Source organism: Suncus etruscus, chromosome 7 (assembly GCF_024139225.1).
Source record: "Suncus etruscus isolate mSunEtr1 chromosome 7, mSunEtr1.pri.cur, whole genome shotgun sequence".
Classification (NCBI taxonomy): Eukaryota; Metazoa; Chordata; class Mammalia; order Eulipotyphla; family Soricidae; genus Suncus; species Suncus etruscus.
Genome location: NC_064854.1, coordinates 120,412,185 through 120,417,748, shown reverse-complemented (window position 1 = coordinate 120,417,748; position 5,564 = coordinate 120,412,185). Strand labels below are relative to the sequence as shown.

Sequence of the window (5,564 nt, the reverse complement as noted above, 5' to 3'; positions counted from 1 at the left end):
GTAAGAAAAATCAAAGGTCAAGAACATTATTGCAAATAAGTTCCCAGAACTAAAGAGTATATTCAACCACACCCTGGATGCCCAAAGAGTACCAGCTAAAAGAGATCCAAATAAAAGCACCCCAAGGCACATCTTAGTCACAATAATGTATACTAAAGAAAGGGATTGAATACTGAAGGCAGCAATATCAAAAAGGAAATACAGTGCTCGCTTCGGCAGCACATATACTAAAATTGGAACGATACAGAGAAGATTAGCATGGCCCCTGCGCAAGGATGACATGCAAATTCGTGAAGCGTTCCATATTAAAAAAAAAAAAAAAAGGAAATACAAAGAAGCATCCTTAAGATTTACAGTGGAGGGGACCAGAGCAGTGGCACAAGCAGTAAGTCATCTGCTTTGCCCGTGCTAGCCTACAACGGACCACGGTTCGATACCCCAGATTCCCATATGGTCCCCCAAGCCAGGAGTGATTTCTGAGCTCATCGCCAGGAGTAACCCATGAGTGTCACTGGATGTGGCCAAAAACCAGAAAAAAACAACAATTATACAACACTGCTTCAGAAATAAAAGAGGACACAAGGAAATGGAGACACATTCCTTGGTCATGGATTGGGAGGATTAAAATGTCATTAAATGTCATTAAAATATCAATACTTCCTAAAGCATTATATGGATTTAATGCAATTTCTATAAAAATTTCCATGGTATTTTCAAAGAAGTGGAAAATTGTATGGAGAAATAAACATCCATAAATAGCTAAAGCAATCCTTGGCAAAAAGAAAAAAAAAGTGAGGGAGGAATCACTTTCCCCAAATTTAAATTACTATGAGGCTATTATAACTATGAAAATATCATGGTATTGAAATAAAAACAGACCCTCAGGGCCCAGAGAGATAGCACAGTGGCGTTTGCCTTGCAAGCAGCCAATCCAGGACCAAAGGTGGTTGGTTCGAATCCCGGTGTCCCATATGGTCCCCCATGCCTGCCAGGAGCTATTTCTGAGCAGACAGCCAGGAGTAACCCCTGAGCACCGCCGGGTGTGACCCAAAAACTAAAAAAAAAAAAAAAACAGACCCTCAGATAAAAAAAAAATAGACTTGAATAACCAGAGATGAACCCACAGGTTTATGAACAATTATATTTAATAAAGGAGCAAAAAATACAATGTAGAGCAGGGAAAGCCTCTTCAACAAGTAGTGCTGGGAAAACAGGTCATATACTTGTAAAAAGAAATGAACTCGACCTCTCCTTAACACCAAGCACAAAAATCAAGTCAAAAAGAATTAAGGACCTTGATCAGATCTGAAACTATAAGGTAGATAGAGGGAAATGTAGGCAGAAAACCATGACATTTATGCTAAAAGCATCTTCAAAGATGAAACACCACTGGCCATGCAAGTGGAAATAAAAATAAATAAATGCGACTACCTTAAATTGAGAAGCTTCTGGGGCCGGAGTGCCTCTGCAGTAGGTGTTTGCCTTGCACGCAGCTGACCTAGGATGGACCGAGGTTCGATCCCCTGGCATTCCATATGGTCCCCCAAACCAGGAGCAATTTCTGAGTGCATAGCCAGAAATGACCCCTGAATGTCAACTGAGAAGCTTCTGCACTTCAAAGAAAACAATGACTAGGATACAAAAGCTACCAATGGAATGGGAGAAACTATTCACCCAATACCCATTAGATAGGGAATTACTATTTAATATATACAAGGCACTGATTGACTTTTACAAGAAAGAACATCTGGGGCCAGAGAGATATCTTGGAGGTAAGGCATTTGCCTTGCATGCTGAAGGTTGGTGGTTCAAATCCTGGCATCCCAAATGGTCCCCCGAGCCTTCCAGGAGTGATTTCTTTTTTTTTTTTTTTTTTTTTTTTTGGTTTTTGGGCCACACCCGGTAACGCTCAGGGGTTACTCCTGGCTATGCGCTCAGAAGTTGCTCCTGACTTGGGGGACCATATGGGACACCAGGGGATCGAACCACGGTCCATCCAAGGCTAGCACAGGCAAGGCAGGCACCTTACCTTTAGTGCCACCGCCCGGCCCCCAGGAGTGATTTCTGAGCGTAGAGCCAGGAGAAACCTGAGTGCTGCTGGGTGTGACCCAAAAACAAACAAACAAAAAAAACCCAGCAACAACCAAGAAAGAACATCTAACTCCATCCACTCCATCCAAACATGGGGAGAAGAAATGAACAGACATTTCCTCAAAGATGAAATACAGAAGGCCAAAAAAGCACATGAAAAAATGTTCCACATCACTAACCTATTAGGAATATGCAAAATAACATAAAATGCATGCAAAACAACAATGACATATCATTTCACACCACAGCAACTAGCATGTACCACAAAAACAAAAACAAAAATTAGAACAACCAGTGCTGGCATGGAGGAAAGATAGGGACTCTCATTCACTGCTGGTGGAAATGTAGACTGAACCAGCCTTTTTAGAAAACAATATGAACATTCCTCAAAAGGCTAGAAATTAAACTTCCATATGATCCTGTAATACCACTTCAAGGGATATACCCCGGTGACACAAAAACATAAACAAAAATGTCTCTGCACTCCTCTGTTCAGTGCAGCACTATATACAATACTCAGAATCTAGAAACAACCTAGTTGTCTGACAACAGATGAGTGGCTAAAGAAACTGTAGTATATATACACAATGAAATATTATGCAGTCATTAGGGAAAAAATTAAGTCATGAAGTTTGCTTATCTATGAATGGACATTATTATGTGAGTGAAATGAGCCAGAAGGAAAAGGATAAGACAGTAAGGAAGGAAAGAATAGGGGCAGAAGCAATAACACAGCAGTAGGACATTTGCCTTGCATGCAGCTGGCCCAGGACGAACCCAGGTTCTATCCCCAAGTCCCATATGATCCTCCAAGCCAGGAGCGATTTCTGAGCGCAAAGCCAGGAGTAGCCCCTGAGTATCACCGGGTGTGGCCCAAAAACAAACCAAAAAAAAAAAAAAAAAAAGGAAGGAAAGGATAGATTCATTTGTAGTATATAAGAAAAAAAAAAAGGGCCCGGAGAGATAGCACAGTGGCATTTGCCTTGCAAGCAGCCGATCCAGGACCAAAGGTAGTTGGTTCGAATTCCAGTGTCCCATATGGTCCCCCGTGTCTGCCAAGAGCTATTTCTGAGCAGACAGCCAGGAGTAGCCCCTGAGCACTGCTGGGTGTGGCCCAAAAAAAAAAAAAACAAAAAAAGAAAAGAAAAAAGAAAAAGAAAAACAAGAGGTAATATGGTAAAAAAAAAAATCTAGGGGCCAGAGAGATAGCATGGAGGTAGGGCATTTGTCTTGCATGCAGGACAGTGGTTCCAATTCTGGTATCCCATATGGTCCCCCTAGGCTGCCAGGAGCGATTTCTGAGCATAGAGCCAGGAATAACCCTTGAGTGCTGCTGAGTGTGACCCAAAAAAACAATATATATATATATATATATATATATATATATATATATATATATATATCCAGAGACAATAGAGATAAAAGTCAGGAGGTCCAGCTCAGGGTAGAAAGTTCACCATAAAAAGCTGTGAGTGCATGGGGGGGGTAGCGGGTAGGGTTTTGTGACACACCTGACGGTGCTCAGGTGTTAATCCTGGCTCTGCACTCAGAATCTCTCCTGGCTGGCTTGTGGGGGCATTTAGGATGCTGGGAATCAAACCACCGTTTGTTTTGGTTCAGCTACGTGCAAGGCAAACACCCTACCGCTGCGCTAGCTCTCAGGGCCCCTGGTGAGTGCATTTAGAGTAGAGAAGGGTCTACAAGGACAATAATTGGAACTGATCACTGTGGACAAGAACTAGGTGCTGAAATGGGAGAAAAATGACACACAAAGCACCCCTCCATTAACAATAGTGCAGAGCACAGTGTCGAAAAGGAAAGATAGAAAGAGAGAGGGGCCGGGAAGGTGGCGCTAGAGGTAAGGTGTCTGCCTTGCAAGCGCTAGCGTAGGACCGCTGTCCGATCCCCCGGCGTCCCATATGGTCTCCCCAAGCCAGGGGCGATTTCTGAGCGCATAGCCAGGAGTAACCCCTGAGCGTCAAATGGGTGTGGCCCAAAAACCAAAAAGAAAGAAGGAAGAAAGAAAGAAAGAAAGAAAGAAAGAAAGAAAGAAGAAAGAAGAAAGAAAGAAAGAAAGAAAGAAAGAAAGAAGAAAGAAGAAAGAAAGAAAGAAAGAGAGAGAGAGAGAGAGAGGAGAGAGAAAGAAAAAGAAAGAAAGAAAGAGAGAAGAGAGAGAGAAGAGAAAAAGAAAAGAAAGAAAGAAAGAGAGAGAGAGGAGAGAAGAAAGAAAGAAAGAAAGGAAAAGAAAGAAAGAAGAAAGAGAAAGAAAGAAAGAAAGAAAGAAAAGAAAGAAAGAAAGAAAGAAGAAAGAAAGAAAGAAAGAAAAAGAAAGAAAGAAAGAAAGAAAGAAAGAAAGAAAGAAAGAAAGAAAGAAAGAAAGAAAGAAAGAAAGAAAAAGGAATAAAAAAGAAAGAGAGAGAGAGAGAGAGAGAGAGACGCAAATTAGAGACAGGTGGGCTTGGGAGGGAAACAGAAGACATTAGTGGCGGAAATGGTGCACTGATGAAGGATGGTGTGCATTATATGACTGAAACCCAACAATGAGCAATTTTGTAACAATGCTTAAATAAAACAATTAAAAAATATAAATAGGGGGCCTGAGAGATAGCACAATGGTAGGGTGTTTGCCTTACACGCAGATGGATGGTGGTTTGAATCCCAGCATCCCATACGGTCCCCCGAGCCTGCCAGGGGTGATTTCTGAGCCCAGAGCCAGAAGTAACCCCTGAGCGCTGCCAGGTGTGACCCACACAAACAAACAAACAAACAAACAAAAAATATATATAAATAGTACAGACACACACTGCTATATTGCTCTCCCTAAAGAATAGAGACCCGAAAATTCTCAACAAAAATTTTGACAAGTCAGATCCAACTACATACCAAGAGAATTTCATCAAGGTCAAGTGGGATTCATTCCAGGAATGGAAGGATGGTTTAACAAAAGTAAATAAATGAAGGCGTCAACAGAAATAAAAGACAAAAATACGATAAGCTTATTAATAGATACTTTAAAAACATATACTTTAGAAAATCCATTTATGAAAGTCAGCATCTATTTTGTGATACTCATATTAGAATAGAGGGAACATAAATCAATAGAGAAAAAATATAAATTGCAACTCAATACCTCAGTGGCATGATTCACTGGCAAGTTGAACAAACAGTTTCTCTGTCTTTTTTTTCTCTGTATATACAATAATAAATAACACTGGGATTCCATGAAATGAAGGAAATGATGCAAATCTACTCTATAGCAGAGAGAGCCTCAACTAACTGAAACTGCCACTATAGCAACAATAACTATAATTATTTTAAATACATATTTAATATAATAAATTACACAACAATTTTAATATAATAATAAAATAATAATTTCAAAACCAGGGCCGGAGCGATAGCACAGCAGTAAGGAGTTTGCCTTGCATGCGGCCAACACAGGATGGACCCCGGCTCAAATCCCAGCATCCCAT

General features: G+C 40.8%; 1 non-coding gene across 1 annotated transcript; it reads left to right on the top strand.

Moving 5' to 3' along the window:
• Nucleotides 1-203: 203 nt before the first annotated feature.
• On the top strand, nt 204-310 carry LOC126015087 (U6 spliceosomal RNA). Its single transcript, XR_007497986.1, has one exon. It is a non-coding gene; the product is annotated as a U6 spliceosomal RNA (small nuclear RNA).
• The last annotated feature ends 5,254 nt before the right edge of the window (nt 311-5,564 follow it).